The sequence below is a fragment of the Ips typographus genome, linkage group LG12 (genome assembly GCF_016097725.1).
Source record: "Ips typographus isolate SLU linkage group LG12, UJ_Ityp_2.0, whole genome shotgun sequence".
In the NCBI taxonomy this organism is placed as follows: domain Eukaryota; kingdom Metazoa; phylum Arthropoda; class Insecta; order Coleoptera; family Curculionidae; genus Ips; species Ips typographus.
The window spans coordinates 7,515,820-7,533,845 of NC_138433.1; the positions used below are offsets into that span (position 1 = coordinate 7,515,820).

The following is an 18,026-nucleotide window of genomic DNA, read 5'->3' on the forward strand; positions in this document are numbered from 1 at the left end:
TTACAAAACGTTCCACGTCCTTTTGCAACCCTTGCCAATAGTATCTTTGTTTTATTTTCGCTAAGGTCTTTGACAATCCCAAATGGCCACTCAGCGGTTCTGAGTGGTGGGAGTACAAAATTTCCCCTATTAACTGTTGCGGTATCACTAAAAGTTTAGTCCGGCCCACTCCATGCGGGTTTATACGGTACAAAACTTCTGATTCAAGCCTAAAATTTTTCGCTTGCTTGCGTATACCAATTGTAGCTTCTTCAGGATGTTTTATAGCCTGAATTATTTCCAAAATGTTTTTATCTTTTGCTTGCAATTCTGCAATGTTACCAATAAAAAGGTTGGTATTTCGTCAATTTCTTGTACTTTCGTATTTGCTGGCAAAACAGGATATCTGCTTACGCAGTCTGCATCTCTGTGAGCAATTCCTGATTTATGATGTACTGTGTAGTCAAATTCTGATAACTTTAACGCCCAACGCGCTAAACGTCCAGTAGTCTCTTTCAAGGTTTTTAACCAACATAGCGCATGATGATCAGTCACTATTTTTATAGGTTTTCCATAAATAAAATGTCTAAAATAGGATAGCGCCCATATAGCTGCTAACCCTTCAAGTTCTGTTATCGAATAATTCTTTTCAGCTTTACTAAGGCTTCTACTTGCATATGCTATTGGATGTAACGCATTTTCATGATCTTCCTGCAATAATATTGCTCCGATTCCATCTTTACATGCATCTACCCTTAATTCACATCCTTTACTTGGTTGAAAATGTGCCAAAACTGGTTCACTAATCAATTTTTGTTTTAGTGTTTCAAATGCTTTGTCATGTATGTCCTGCCAATCAAATTTATTTTGTTTCTTTGTTAGATCATGTAAAGGACGTGCAATTTTTGCAAAATTTTCTATAAACTTCCGGTAGTAGTTACAAAGTCCCAAAAAACTTTGTACACCCTTTACATTTTTTGGCCTTGGAAAATTTTCAATTGAAACTAATTTCGATTTATCAGGAAAAATTCCGTCTTTCGAAATTGTATAACCAAGAATATTAATTTTTTCTTTTAAATATTCACATTTTTTAGGTTTTAGTGTTAGGCCTGCACTTCGAAGTCTATTGAAAACTTTACGTAATTTTTCCAAATGTTCATCTATTGTTTTAGAAAAAATTATAATGTCGTCCATGTAAATTAAAACTTCTTTCCATTTTAAATCTCTAAACACTACATCTCCTAACTGTTGAAATGTTGCCGGGGCATTGCACAATCCAAAAGGCATCACATTAAATTCCCATAATCCGTGACCTGGCGCTGTAAAGGCAGTAAGTGGCTTACTCTCTTCTTTTACTTTGACCTGCCAATAACCTGAATACATGTCTAACGATGAGAAATATTGGGCGTTTCCTAAGTACGTCAAAATATCCTCAATATTAGATCCTGACCACGAATTTTTAACTGTCACATTGTTTAACTTGCGATAATCCACGCGCAATCGTGTCTCTCCAGACTTTTTCTTTACTAATACGACGGGACTTGCCCAGGGCGAGTTACTTTGCCTTATTATGTCGTATTGTTCCATTTCTCTTATCTGCTCATCTATTATCTCTCTTTCTTTTTGTGCCACTCTGTAAGGTTTCTGTTTTATAGGTTTAGCATTCCCTACATCAATTTCATGTTCAATGACATCGGTTTTTCCCATATATTTTGGTGTTTTTGAAAAAACATCACCATATTCTGAAAGTAATGTCTGCAATTTGTTACACAATTCTGGGTTCGTTATATTGCTTAGATTATGGTCATTCATGGTAATCATTTCTTCATCATCTTCAGTTTCATCAATACAATGAACTGGAATTTTTGTTATATCCATTTCTATATTTTTCTCTAAATAACCGATTGTGGAATTTTTTAATATGAACACTTTTTTAAACCTCATATTGTTAATTTTGATGTACCATTTGCCATTTCTTACAAAAATATTTGAACAAATCAATCCTCTTGGTCGTAGGTATTTATCGTTCTCGATAAAGCAGTACTTCGTGAACTCGTGCGGAGATAAGGCACAGTTCAGTCGTACCGTTATCTCGCGCCCAACCTCGACCATGTAGTCGGTTTCAAGTGTAACCTTCAAACTTCGCGCGGTTGACTCAATCTCAACGTTCGCAAATACCTTATTAGTATCTTCCATTTGTTCTATTTTCCCTATGTTGTTGTTGACATTGTTGCCAAAATATAAAATCAATGGGTCAAGTTCATGGTATAATGTCACAGTATTGGTATTATAGTCAATTAATGATTATACTAGCCAAGAAGTTATGTCCCAAAATTAAGGCTTTTGATAAATTTTGCACCACTAGTGCCTCAACGGAAATAATTGTGCCATTAACTTTTATAATTACCTCAGAATTGCCGAGAGGTTGAACTGTATAACCTCCTGCGGTTATCAGTTGTATATTGTCTTGTAACCGTCTCATGTTACTGATATAATTTATGTCGACTACATTTTTACAAGCTCCTGTATCAAGTAAAACAGGGACGTTATCTTTATCGTTAACTGTGATATGTACTATTAATGTTTGTTTACTGGTGCCCGTAGATCACAATTCGACAATTTCGTTCGGGCTTCTTAGTTTTGAAATTGTCCTCTGCCGTTTGGGTTTCTTCGGCCTTGAGGTGCATTCCTTTGAAAAGGCTTGTTATTGAAGTTACAAGACACGTGGTCCTACGGCAATCAATGCAAATAACCCGGCCGTCGTGCGTTCTCGTACGAGGCAAATAATTATTATTATTATTATTTCTCCAGTTTTGATTAGAAAACTGATTTCTGTCCCTATTAAAAGTATCATGGTTCTGGGGTTGTTGCGAATTGTTTCTTACAAATTGTCGCCCCCTATTGAATGAGTGGTACCTTGGACCATTTTGATTTGGTCCAAAATTATTCACCCTTGGAACATAGGTATTTCGTGTCTGATTTTGAACCGTATTTGAAAAATTCATTCCTATTAAAAAATGTTCGTGGCCTTGTGTCATTCCAGGTCCTTTGCCGGTTTGTTGGGTTATTATTACTGTTCACTGCCGCCGATACTGACAATAAATATCATATCGCTCAGCTTAATCACCAATTGCTTTAAATCGTCAAAATTTCTGTTGCTAGAACTAAGCAAATAATACATCTCATAATAAGACGGATGCAAACCATTTTCAAAATGATCCCTAAACGCATCGAAAGTCATTTCTGGGTCAATCTCGTTTGCGATTGCTAACAGATCATAGTAGTACTTTTTTATATCCTCGACGTCTTGCTGTTTGCGAGTGTTTAATCAAAATTTTTACTTTCGGAGTGGTTGTTCTCCTGAAAACTCTTTCAAAAAATCTGATTTTATATTTAGCCATGTTTTCATCTGATTCTCTGGCTCACTAATATAATTACCAAACCATGTATGGGCTGGACCTTCCAAAAAATTAGCTAAATAAGATATTTTGTGATTTTCTGACCAGCTATTCACAATCGCTGCTTTTTCGTATTTATTTATAAAAATACTGGGAGAGTCAATAGAAGGGTTAAATGTAGATCGGCATGTAAACTTTGGGGTGGCCGGAGTTTTTGGCTCAGCCAAAGCTGCCTGTAAAGTCATGTTAGCCATTACTCGAGTATTGTTAGGGAGTATGGCACGGTTTCTTTCCCGAATCACAGGGGGTGGGCAAGGATAATTAGAACTTTGTAATAATTCTGAGGGGCGGGATGAGATAAGCTTTGGTGGCACTACCATTTCTAAGGGACTTTCTTGCCACGGCTCTTCTGTTTCTCGTGGTTTAGGCGGAGTTTTACTTAACGAAGCTCTTGGTTTGAAATAAACTTCCGTGGATTGGGGCTTAGAAGTTGAAGCCGAGGCTTGGGAAGTTTGAGCTTGAACGCTCACGACAGTATTGTCAAGAGTATTTTCTTCGTCCTCACTGCTTGTCAAACAAACAACTGAACTGGGTTTGTCAAGCTTTTGTTTGTGTGAAGAAGTTGCCGTTTGTGTCGGAGCAGGGGAACTCACAGTCGAACTGTGATGCTCGGGTTTGAAATCTTTTAATTCTTTTATCACCTTTTCTTCACCCTTTCTGGGTTTCGACCTCTAGCGATAGCTTCACGTAACACGAATTTTTCTTTTTCCGACAAACTTTGAGCCCTACTGCGAGTTTTTACTCGATCTTTGTCACTCGACTCACTCGTGGACAATTTTTAAATGACCGTTTAAATTCATTTATGTGCTATATTTATTTTATTATTTTATATTTTTTTTTAAACAAGTTGATTATTTCTGGTATTTTTTGAATCGCCATGCTGTTTGAACGGGATTGTGGCCAAATGCCACGGGTATTTTCTCTTATTTGCACAGAAATGACTAATGGACTGTATTTTCTATCAAACGAAATTTTATTACTACTTGTCTTATCTTCTTAACCCTAGTCTAACAAGAAAGCATGCCCTCAACATGACATTTTTTCTCGCAGTTCAAAAACCGAATCATAATTAGGTTAGGTCCACTTCTCTTCGCTTCTGCTCATCAGAATAAAATGTTTGGCCGCTAACCCGGTATTTCTTACATGAACGACCATACCGCCGGCCTTAAAAGTTCCTACTTTCAAAGCATGCCATAATTATCAATTTATCGCTCGAATACATGCTATAAACTAGGATAACATGTGACGATACAGTATTAAACTAAACGTAACATTTACAAAATCTTAAAAGAATAAACTTAATTTTGAAGGAACTTCAATAACGAACCGAACACAAGCTTCTTAAACGCGAAGATTTTATGCACGGCGCACTCACTTACACTGACGTCTCGATTGGCAATAAACATAGCTTCTGCGTAGCACGTCGGGTAATTCCAGATGAGGTTCTAACGCTGACTACTCGTACCAATCCGTCCTGACCAGGATGGAGCTCCACAACTCGGCCCAGTCTCCAATTTAAGGGTGGAGTACCTTCATCTCGTAGAACGACCATGGAACCAGGCTTTAAGTTTTCGGATGTGTGCTGCCATTTGGCCCGCTGTTGAAGCTGGGATAAATATTCGGTCGACCAGCGAACCCAAAACTGTTGCTGCATCTTTTGAAGGAGATGATACTGATTCAAGCGATTTGAAAGCTGCTCTGACACGTCTCGTTGTGGAAATGTGTTTAAGGCGTCCCCAATGAGGAAATGGCCAGGCGTTAAAGGAAGTAAATCGTGAGGATCAGAGGACAATGGTGTCAAGGGACGAGAGTTTAAAATCGCCTCTATCTGAGTAAACAGTGTACTCATCTCTTCAAAAGTTAAATTAACATTTCCTACTACACGTGTTATGTGATGCTTTGCTGACTTAATAGCGGACTCCCATAAACCACCATGATGTGGGCTTCTGGGAGGAATGTGCTTCCACTCAATATAGGATTCCAAACAAAATTTGTTAAAATCTTTATTTTTATTTAAACTAGCAACAAATTCGGCAATTTTCATGAGTTCATTTTGAGCTCCGACAAAGTTGGTGGCATTGTCGGAGTATAACCGTTTACATAAACCGCGACGTGAAATGAATCGTTTCAAGCAATTAAGGAATGAAGAAGTGCTTAGATCATTTGCAAGTTCAATATGCACTGCCTTGGTTGTAAAACAAATAAAGAGGCACATATACCCTTTTACTAGTGATCGATTTCGCAGCTTTCCATCTTTTAAATTGAAAGGCCCTGCAAAATCTACCCCGGAAATCAAAAAAGGTCTTTGAGCAATAACACGATCCATTGGCAGATTGCCCATTTTTTGATAGCAAAGATGAGGTTTAACCCTAAAGCAGGTAACACATTTGCTCAAGATACTCTTGACGGCACTTCTACCATTGATAGGCCAGTACTGCCTGCGCAAAGCCGCTAGCACTGCTTGAGGACCAGCATGAAGTCTTTTATGATGTTGGTCCATTATGATTAAATTAGTTAAAGGATGCTTCTGTGGTAAAATTATTGGAAAGCGAGCACTATATGGTTCGTTAGAATGCTTGATGCGGCCTCCTACCCGCAATATATTGTTACGATTTTCCCGTGGGTTCACGCAAAGTCAATTTAACTCAACGATTAATAAATTTATTACACTTCAAAACACTCCGTACAATAATTAACACAGCTACTAAAAACACTACTACAATTCCACAATTATTCCGCTATTTAAACTTATCCGCGTTCCCAAATTCACTACTACTGCGGTCGAGACCGCGTCTTTTATATTCGCAAACCACGTTCTAGAATGACCGCGAAACGCTTCGCGGGTTGCCTTGATCATTCAAGAATCTTCCAGGTAAACTCGGTTCCTAACTGTGGCCTACTTTAATACGCGCCCGGCCAGATATTACGGCGCATCGGTTTCATCCCGAGGCGAGCGCTCGTTAAGAAGTATCGAGCATAGTAGGCCCAGACCGTAACACTGCCCCCCTCTTAAAGCTGATCGTCCCGATCCGCTTCATCTAATCCCTGGTATTTCTTGAGTCTGTCCAGATGGACAATTTTCATCTTGCCTTTGGGGCTGCGCTGGACTCTGTACACGACGTCGTTTAACCTTTTTACCACATTGTAAGGTCCCTCCCAAACAGGTGTTAATTTCGGTGATTTGCCTTTCTTCCTCTGAGGGTTAAACAACCAAACTTTATCATCCTTCTGGAACCCTCCCGAATTGGCCCTCAGATCATAACGAGCTTTCATCTTATCGCTAGCTAGATTCAAACTTCCCCTGACCAGATCATGGATGTTCAGTAATCTGTCTTGCAACTCGTCAACGTAGTTCTCAATGTTCGTGCTTTGGCCTGTTGGAGATCCGAACACCACATCACATGGAAGTCGAAGTTCTCGACCAAACAGAACTTTAGATGGTGACTGTCCCGTTGAGTTGTGGACTGCTGCTCTATAAGCCATCAAGAAGAGCGGAATATGCTGGTCCCAATCTTTCTGATGCTGATCAACAACCTTTGAGAGATGTTGCTCTATGGTCTTATTAAATCTCTCGACCATTCCATCCGACTGAGGATGAAGCGGCGTTGTTCGGGTCTTCCTAATGCCTAGCAGATCACAGAGCCTCTGAAAGAGCTTGGACTCAAAGTTTCGTCCCTGATCAGAATGTAACTCCAACGGCACACCAAATCTACTGAAGACATTTTCGACGAGAATATCAGCGACTGTGCTGGCTTCTTGATTTGGAATCGCAAACACCTCAGGCCATTTGCTAAAGTAATCCATGGCAACAAGAATGTACTTGTTGCCTCTGTTGGTCTCAGGAAAAGGCCCAGCAACGTCTATGGCTAAACGTTCGAACGGCAATCCTACGTTGTACTGCTTCATAGGTCCCCGGGATCTCGTCTGTGGTCCGTGGCTAGCTGCACAAATGGAACATTGTCGACACCATGATTTCACGTCTTGGCAGTAGTTCACCCAGTAAAAACGTTGCCGGATTTTGTCCAAAGTCTTATTTACTCCCAAATGAGCACCAGTCTTTCCATTGTGCATTTCCTCCAGTACGTGGTCGACCCTTCCTCTGGGAACTACCAGCTGCTTCCTTATCTCTTTTCCATCGGCACTCTCCCAAGCTCTTTTTAGCAAGCCGCCTTCAACCACAAGCGAGTCCCACTGAGCCCAAAGTGCTTTGAACGTCAGGCCTTTGCTAGAGATTTCTTGCCATGTTGGTCTTGGCTCGCTTTGTTCCTTTCTCAACAACAATGGGCCTATGTCGCTGTCTTCTAGTTGATCCTTCCTAATCTCATCGGTACTCCATTCATCATTGGTCTTCAGCTGAACCATTCTGATGGACACAACGCCTTCACGTTGTTCCGCTTTCTGGCAATGTTTGCATTCTTCGGCGCAAGGTCTTCTTGATAGAGCATCTGCGTTATTATGCAGCTTTCCGGGTCGATGCTTGATGTTGAAATTATACTGCTGGAGTTTTTCAAGCCATCTTGCTACTTGTCCTTCCGGTTGTTTCATTCCGAGGAGCCACTTGAGTGCCGCATGGTCAGTCCTTATCAAAAATTCCTGTCCGTACAAATACTTGTGAAAGTGATCGACTGATTTTACTATTGCCAGTAGCTCTTTTCTCGTTACACAGTAGTTCCGTTCTGCTTTGGTAAGTTTCCTACTGAAGTATTCTATGACATGTTCTTCTCCGTTTTGGACTTGAGACAATACAGCTCCAATACCAGAATTACTGGCATCTGTGTCTAAAATGAACTTTCCTTTTGGTTGTGGATAACTGAGGATGGGACTGGAGCAAAGTGATGCCTTTAATCTTCTGAACGCCTGATCACATTGGGTATTCCAACAGTAGGGTGTTTTGTCCTCAGTAAGTTGATGTAGCGGAGCTGCGATGTTGGCAAATCCTTCCACAAACCGTCTGTAGTAGGTGGCAAGTCCTAGAAAGCTTCTGAGTTCGTGTTTATCCTTTGGTACTGGCCATTCTCTAATTGCTTGGATCTTCTTGTCGTCCGTCTGGATTCCGTCGACCGTCACCACATGCCCAAGGAATTCGACTTGCTTTTGGAAGAACCAACACTTTTTGGCGTTCAATCGAAGATGGGCACCACCTATTCTAGCAAATACTTCTTGCAAGTTGTCCAGATGTTCTTCAAAAGTTTTTCCCATCACCATGATATCGTCCAGATAAACCAAGCAAGTCTTCCAGTTAAGGCCACGAAGCACAATTTCCATTAGTCTTTCAAACGTAGCAGGAGCATTACAAAGTCCGAAGGGCATCACATTGAATTGGTACAGCCCATTTCCAGCAGAAAAAGCAGTCTTCTCCTTATCTTGCTCCTCAATGCCAACTTGCCAGTACCCACTCTTCAAATCTAAAGTAGAAAACCAACAGGATCCTGCCAAAGTTGTCAGTGTGTCGTCGATACGGGGAAGTGGATAGCTGTCCTTTTTGGTCACGTCATTCAGTTTTCGGTAATCTACACAAAATCTGCTTGATCCATCTTTCTTAGTGACCAGAACAACAGGTGATGACCAAGGGCTGCAGGATTCTTCTATAACTCCGTCGTCAAGCATCCTGTCCACTAGTTCCTGCACTTCCTGTTGTTTGGCTATTGGTAGTCTCCTAGGTGGTTGTCGAATCGGTTGTGCATTGCCGGTGTTAATTCGGTGTTTTACAATGGTAGTTTTTCCCATATTGTTCGGTGTTCCAAATATGCTACCATGGTCCAAAATCAGTTTCCGAGCCTTCTTCAGTTGTGGTGTTGACAGATGTTTCCAGGTCTTTTCAAGTTCATTTAAGAGCTTGTTTTCCCCCAACTGCTCCTCCTGTTCTGGTAACCCATCGCAATTGGTTATTTTGACTACAGGCTCGAATACCGCAATAATTTCGCCTTTGTTGATTTTTACGTCATCTGAAAAAATGTTTGCAACTCTTATTGGGACTTCACTTCCTCCATTTACAAGTGATTTCCCAATGAGGCATCTTCCTGGTCGGTCCGGGTTTCGTACAAGTCCAACACAGCTCCCAGAATTCTGCTCCAATTGTCCAATAATTATTTGCTCGGAATTGCCGCTTATTTTTACTGTCTGAGATGCCAAAACATTAATGGGTGACTCACAGCGGTGACTGGTTGACAGGATGAACTCTTCCCTTCCAAACCTTAGGATATTTTGTTCGGGATCAAAAGAAAATCCATGTTGACGAATCAGGTCCATTCCCAGAATAAATTCATCTTCAATATCCGCTACTAACACAGTGTGGTAAAACGTAATCCTTCCAAGGCAAATCTTGACTGTTATTTCTCCTAAAACTTTAGCCGATTCTCCAATCATAGTGCGCAGGAGAATACTTCTTCGTAAAGGCTTAATTTGACTTTTATCCACAAGGTTTGACCGGATCAAAGATACTGCCGCACCGGTATCCAAAGTAAAAGTAACGTTCATCGCATCCACCTTTCCATCTACGTTCAGGCTTCCCATTGATCTACCCAGGCTTCTGATGGAGATAATTCTGGGGGCTTTGTCTTCGCTAGTCAACATTCGCCCCGTAATGTTGACTAGTGGGAGTTTTCCTGGTCCCTCCTGGATGGTTGTACATCCCTCGTTGGAGAGCGGGACGGTATCCTTACTCGACAATCTCGTTTCATGTGTCCCGTACGTCCGCATCGATAACACTCCACTCTAGTGATCGGGCGTGACCGTTCTAACTGTGTGGAAAGACCATTTCCTAATGCTGCCATTTGTTGCACTAATTGGCCGAACATTGATTTAATTTCATTCATTGGTGTAGCAGCATGATCGGCTGGCGGTTCTCTCTCCTCTTGAATAGTCACGGCCCTGATCCTTGGCTTTAAGTCATTGCACGCAGCTTCAACTTCCAGCGCTCGAACTAGTAATTCGCTGCTGTTGCTTCCTTTGAACATCTTCAGCATTTTCTTTACTTCCAGATCTCGAATCCCATCTACAAAACACTGTGCCACAAGTTCTTCTTGGATTTCATCCGGGACGGCTGGGTAAGCCAGATGCACAAGGCGACGAATTTCGGCCTCAAATTCTTGTAAATTTTCACCAGTTTTCTGCAGTCTTGCCTTTAATTGTGTTTGGTACACTCCTTTCCTATGCTGATCCCCATAACGTCGTTCTAATGCAGCTACTAATGCGTCATAGTTGCTTTGTTGGGCGATAGGCAGAGTCTGTAACAGCTCCAATGCAGGTCATCGTAATGCCACCACCAGTGCTACAGCCTTTTCCTCGTTACTCCATTTATTTGCATTTGCAGCGGCCTCAAATTGGAGTTGGTACGTTGCCCATGAAGTTTGACCGTCGTATGTGGGAGGCTTGATCTTGTTGAGCCCGTTTCCGGTGATCACTGTAGAGCTGGCTCCTCTGCTGTCAATTTTCTGCTCTAAGTCGCGTAGCTTTATCTCAACATCGTTCTGAATTTTATTAATGTCGTCCCGAACATCATTAATGTCTTCCCGAACATCCTTTAATTTTTTCTCAACATCACACTCCATCTTTTTAAGACTATGGGTTACATACTCTTGGATTTCTGTTTTGGTCCCCGCTAGAACGTTCAATACTTCTTCGTTACGTTTTTCTTGCCGCTCTCTATCTTCTTGACGCATTTCCATATCTTGTTGTCTCATTCTTTCTTTTTCTTCCTTCTCTTGTTGTCGAATCCTTTCTTGTTCTTCCTTCTCTTGTTGTCGAATCTTTTCTTGTTCTTCCTTCTCTTGTTGTCGAATCCTTTCTTGTTCTTGTCGAATCCTTTCTTGTTCTTCCTTCTCTTGTTGTCGAATCCTTTCTTGTTCTTGTCGAATCCTTTCTTGTTCTTCCTTGTCTTGTTGTCGAATCCTTTCTTGTTCTTCCTTGTCTTGTTGTCGAATCCTTTCTTGTTTTTCCTTGTCTTGTTGTCGTTCTTCTTTGTCTTGTTTAAGCATTGCCATAATAGCTGCAAATTGGGCCTCCATGTTTGCACTTTGACGTCTTGTTATTGGCATAAAATAAATTTAACACACCACTGTTCCGAAAATCTCTAGTCCGGTTCTGAACACAAGTCTCTAACCCGAAGTTTAGTTCCAATTCACGTCGCACTAACGTCTGATCCCACTTCTGACACCAATTGTTACGATTTTCCCGTGGGTTCACGCAAAGTCAATTTAACTCAACGATTAATAAATTTATTACACTTCAAAACACTCCGTACAATAATTAACACAGCTACTAAAAACACTACTACAATTCCACAATTATTCCGCTATTTAAACTTATCCGCGTTCCCAAATTCACTACTACTGCGGTCGAGACCGCGTCTTTTATATTCGCAAACCACGTTCTAGAATGACCGCGAAACGCTTCGCGGGTTGCCTTGATCATTCAAGAATCTTCCAGGTAAACTCGGTTCCTAACTGTGGCCTACTTTAATACGCGCCCGGCCAGATATTACGGCGCATCGGTTTCATCCCGAGGCGAGCGCTCGTTAAGAAGTATCGAGCATAGTAGGCCCAGACCGTAACAATATTATCATTATCCAAAAAAGGATCTAACGACCTGATTGAACTTCGATTAGGGATGTTATTTGAATTTTTCAGAGCAAGAATTTCGGCTGAAAAAACATCGTTTTGCATTAATTTAATTAATCTAATTAAAGCTGTGTCATATTCCTGAACTGAAACTGTTTCAAAACATCGGTTAGCTCGATTGACTCGCAGATTGTGCACAAACCTTAAGCACCAACTAAACACGTAAACTAATTTATGCAACGAAGAGTATTTATCAAAAATAGAAGTCTCAGGTTTATGGCTAATCAAGCTAACTTTATTAACATTTCTCTCTTCAGGAATAGAGTCTACCTTTAGTCTAGTTTCAGTCGGCCAATCCTGATCATCACTACGGAGCCATGCGGGACCTGTCCACCATAAATGGTGCTCGCGCAAAAACTCTGGCTCAACTCCCCTAGAAATTAGGTCAGCAGGATTGTCCTCTGACGCTACATGACTCCACCTACATTTTGTAGTCAAGGTCTGAATTTCAGACACCCTATTAGCTACAAATAACTTCCATCTACTTGGCTCATCAGAAAGCCACGACAAAACGATAGTGGAGTCACACCATAAAAAAACTTTATTTACGTTAATGTCCAAAGTAGATAGTATTTTTGAAGATAAACGAGCCAGCAAAAGAGCCCCACACAGTTCCAATCTAGGAATACTAATACTCTTGAGGGGTGCTACGCGAGATTTGGCACATATGAGCTGTACCTTTACATCTCCAGAGCTATCTACAGATCGTAAGTAAAGGCAAGCTCCATAAGCATTTTCACTGGCGTCGCAAAACCCGTGTAAATCAAACGATGTAGCCTTCGATATGGTAATCTGACGAGGAATCACAACTGAATTCAAGGACTCTATATTACTATAAAACCTAGTCCAAGTGGAAAACAAGTCTATAGGAAGGGACTCATCCCATCCAAGTTTTAATTGCCAAAGCTTCTGAAGTAAAATCTTTGCCTTTATTGTTACCGGGCCTACAAGACCTAGCGGATCAAAAATTTGAGACACTACTGACAAAATAAATCGTTTAGTAACTGAGGAATGAGGTTCTGACCTCAAATTTATAACATATTGTAATCTATCGGATCTAGCCTGCCAGTAAACACCTAAAGTCTTTTTCGTATCACCATCTGTAAATAAATAACCTGAGCTGTCTAAATTTCCTAATGACAAAGATTTCAGTACACTATCTTGATTTGATGACCACTTCCTAAGTGGAAAACCGTATTTGTTCAACTCAATTGCCAAAGCACTTCCGACTTCAACGGCCTCAGATGCTGTCTCGACACTCAAAATTAGGTCGTCTACATAAAAACACTTTGATATAACTTTACTCAATTTTGGCATTGTAACATTTAAATCTTGCGCTATTTGCTCAAGACATCTAGTGGCCAAAAATGACGCGGAAGATGTGCCGTAAGTAACGGTGTTGAGCCTATAATGATCTAGCTCCGAATTCTCATTCGGCCGCCAAAGTATTCTTTGCAAGTCGCGTTGTTGGGGAATAATATTAATTTGGCGGTACATTTTGGCTATATCTGCCGTAATCACCACATCATATTGTCGAAACCGCACTAATATGCTGAATAAGTCATCCTGTACGCAGGGTCCTACTTTAAGCACGTCGTTTAAGGATAAACCACTAGATGTTTTCGCACTACCATCGAAAACAACACGCATTTTTGTTGTTGTACTACTCGAGTTAAATACACAATGATGTGGTAAATAAAAAACATTGTCGGCCTTTAAATTTGATGGTTCTATTTTAGACATGTGACCTAACTCTATGTACTCATTCATAAATGAGATGTACATTTCCCTCATTTTGGAATTCTTTGAAAGTCTTTTTTCAAGAGAACAAAATCTGTTAGTTGCGTTTTCAAGGGAATCTCCCAAATTACCTACATTGCCTTTAATAGGTAAGGATACACAAAACCTACCTGACACTTCGCGTGATAATGTGCTAGTAAACCATGTTTCGCAGTCAATTTCTTCCTTGGATAAATGTTTTTTGGTGTCTAATTCTTCAATTGTCCAAAATTTTTCTAACTGATTTTGTACAGTTTCATTTAAAACATGACAAGATGCTACTATTGACAAAGGTTCATGACTATTTTCAAAAATGTTACCAGAAACAATCCACCCCAGTACACTTTTTTGCAAGATAGGCTTGTTTTTTCCCAATTTAATTTGCCCCACACACAACAAATCAAAAAACAGACCGGCACCTATCAACAAATCAACTTGTGATGACACATTAAAATTGGGATCAGCCAACTGTAAATTTGAGGGAATTTCCAACTCAGATGTACTAAAGGTTCTAATTGGAAGCCTTGCAGTGATATTATCCAAAATAAGAAATGATAAATTGGCTTGAAAATCGTTATGACAAGATTTAACAACAGAATTTAAGCGATAATTGATGGTAGCTCTCATTTGTGTTATTCCAGCAATTGGAATGTTGACTGCCTGTTGATGTAACTTAAGCCTCTTAGCTAATTCAGATGAAATAAAGTTCAACTGCGAACCACTATCTAGTAATGCTCGACACTTAACAAATAAACCATTGTTATTCTTAATGTAAATGATAGCAGTTGACAATAAAATTTGGCTCAAATTTTCTGAAGTTTTAAGTGAAGTTGCCACTACTGAACGGGCACCAGGACACTCTATCTCTTCAGAGCAGGAGTGAGCACCTTCTACAACATTTTCTGTACTATAATTTCCTTGATTAGAGCTGCCCCTACCCTGGGTCACATTTTGAGCTACATCAAGATCTCTATGTAACAATGAATTGTGGCGCTTACCACATTTCCTGCAACCACTTGACCTACAATCTTTTGACATATGACTAGATCTCAAACAATTAAAACAAAGTTTTTTGTCTCTTACTTCAACTGATCTTTCTGGAATAGAAAGTGCCAACAATTTATTACACTTGTAAACAAAATGCGAGCCCTGACAAATTTCACATTTAATATTACCTCGAATATTACTATCAGAAACATAGTTACAAATCCTACTATTACCTGTTTCATGTTTAAAACGCAATTTTGTTACTTGACATTCCTTTGCATTACCTTCAACTGTTTCAAGAATCAAACATCTGCTACTAAGAAACTGGGTAAAATCATTCAATGTTGGTTGGCCATTAAAGGCTGAAATGGTTTTTTCCTCCCATACTCTTTTAGATTCATTGTCTATTTTTCTACTTATCAAAAAAATGAGAATTCGATCCCAATAGTCTACTGGTTCTCCTAAAGCTCTAAGAGCTCTAACATGTTTTTCAAGAGCATCATTAATGCTTCTTAGCTGACTAACAGATTCCTTACTCATTGAAGGCATGTCCACAAGTGATTTGATATGCTTATGGATTGTTAATGGTTTGTTTTCAAACCTCTCCTTTAAAATTTCCAATGCAACTGAGTAGTTACTTCGAGAAATCTCTAAACCTTCTAAAACTTTATATGCTTTCCCTTCTAAACAGCTTAGTAAATAATAGAACTTTTGTATTTCATCTAAATTTACATTGTTATGTACCAGTGTTTGAAACGTTTCTGAAAATTGACACCATTTTTCAAAATCACCATTAAATTTTGGCAGGTCTAAGCTAGGAAGTCTAGCACCAACCATAAAGGAACCATTATTGACAGCTTCAGGTGGACCCAAAGCAGTGTTATTTGGCATTGATTGACTATTAAAACTTGCTATCAAACCTTTAGCTGAAGACAACAATGTGTAGAATTGCCTTTCAAATATACATTGCTCATCTACACTAACCTTGGTTTCCTCGGTACTCATAACCTGAATTTCTAATTGCACTTCTTCAAACCTTTCTAACCACTTTTCAAATTTTGCAGTACGAACCTGTAATTCATTTATTTGATTGCCATTTAATGTGTTCATATTTGAAAGGAACTCAGAAAATCGCTCTAGTTGTTGCTGTAACTGGTTTTTTTTGCAATACTAGTCTATCTAACTCAACATTAGTTGTGGCTACACCAGCGGAACTATCAGTTTTAGCAGGTTTTCTACTCATCTTGAACTAAGAACACTACTAATCGAAACAATGTGTATATGCTTGGATCCCTATTATTAAACCAGCAAACCTAATTAAAAAAGGTGAGTTTAACATAAAGTTAAACTGCTTGGCTAACAAACCACAGCTGACTAAAAACCAGGTCTACTCAGAAAGCTACGATATGGCAAATAGGACATAAAACTAAAGGAATGGGGACTTACCATTTGCATCTGCCACTATTCACTTTCTTCACTAAATTTAGACTAAATTTTGTTGTCTACTTGGCGAAGACTACTTCCATTCGGCTCGATGGAACATGAACGGGATTGTGGCCAAATGCCACGGGTATTTTCTCTTATTTGCACAGAAATGACTAATGGACTGTATTTTCTATCAAACGAAATTTTATTACTAGTTGTCTTATCTTCTTAACCCTAGTCTAACAAGAAAGCATGCCCTCAACATGACATTTTTTCTCGCAGTTCAAAAACCGAATCATAATTAGGTTAGGTCCACTTCTCTTCGCTTCTGCTCATCAGAATAAAATGTTTGGCCGCTAACCCGGTATTTCTTACATGAACGACCACTGTTTTTCCAAACTCTTCGATATTTTTCTCAGAGAAATGTTTGGATTTTCTTCAACTTTTAGCAGAATATTCAAATCCATATTTTCATCTCTTTCCATTGTTCTTTTTCGTTTCAATAGGCTGGATGTTCGTTGAAACTTTTCATAGATCCTATAAAATGTTTTCTTATCTGGAATATGCATCAGGGGGTTAATTCTATGGAGTGCCTTTTGAGCAATTTTAACGTTATTATTTGTTTTAATAAATATTTGCAGAATAAATTGTTTTTCTCTTTCGGAATAAGGCATTTTAATAAAAATAATGTAATATTCCCGCAACGTGTAACTGTCACTACTGTCACTAATAAACAAATATTTTGTTTTTTCGTGACCGCGTAATTCACCGCCACCTAGAACTGGAATCTATCGAATATTTTCTAGAATCTAGCAGCTTAGTGGAAATGCGAATATTTCGAAAACCATTACATTTAGGTATAGGACATATTAAAAAAAAAATGTTCAGAATTGTTTGATAATTCTAGAAAATTGAAAATATATAGGGTGTTCCATTTGAAAAAATATAACTTTGACTTGTCACGCATTTCTGAAACGTCCTGTATAAATAACAATATATTCTGCAAATAGCTTGCATCATCTCGTACAACTTTTCTATTCATAATTTTTTTCTAATGTGAAAAATAAAAAAGTTGAGAGGGGGGACATTATAAATGATCACCGTGTACATATCACATTGTTCTCATTAACTAGGTATTAGTTTGTCCCACGAGGTGCTCTAAATTGACCAAATCCAACACTGCTCCTCCAAATCCACCTTTTTGGGAAAGCATACATGTGACTAATGTCAATTTATTGGTTTTAACATCAAACTCTTACACCGAATTTAAACTGTCATGATAGTTATTAAAACCTCCAACAGCCAATAACCGACCATTCAATGATACTGTTACAAAGGCCTCATAGCCAGATTAAGATTTCCTGAAATTTAGGGAAAAACGAGGGGGTTAAAGGAAAAACGAGGAGTTAAGAATATAGAAGTTCCCTAAATTTAGGGAAAAAGTACACAACGTGGCAACACCGCATCCTAGGGGTGTCCCAAACTTACCCCCCTAATACGAAGTCTCAACCCTCTAGGCCTTAAAATAAGAAAGTTACCCATTTAACCCCATGTAAACTGCAAATCCACAAAACAGCTACTTTTGGACATGTCTCGGTATCTTTAAACTTGGATCGGCGCATCGGATGAAATGTTCGCGATACAATAAACGTTTACTGGACGTATAGCGGGAACATTCTGTGCATACAGGAACATTCGAGAATCGATCACCCACACATATATAAACCGACCGAGCCGACGGACAGTCAGTTGTGAGTTGTGAAATAACAGTGACGCGATA

General features: G+C 39.4%; 1 long non-coding RNA gene across 1 annotated transcript in view; it reads left to right on the plus strand.

Annotated features, from left to right (window-relative positions):
* Positions 1-18,026, plus strand: part of LOC145736574 (uncharacterized) — a 276,677-nt gene that overhangs the window by 39,874 nt on the left and 218,777 nt on the right. The gene's annotated exons all lie outside the window — the stretch shown is intronic.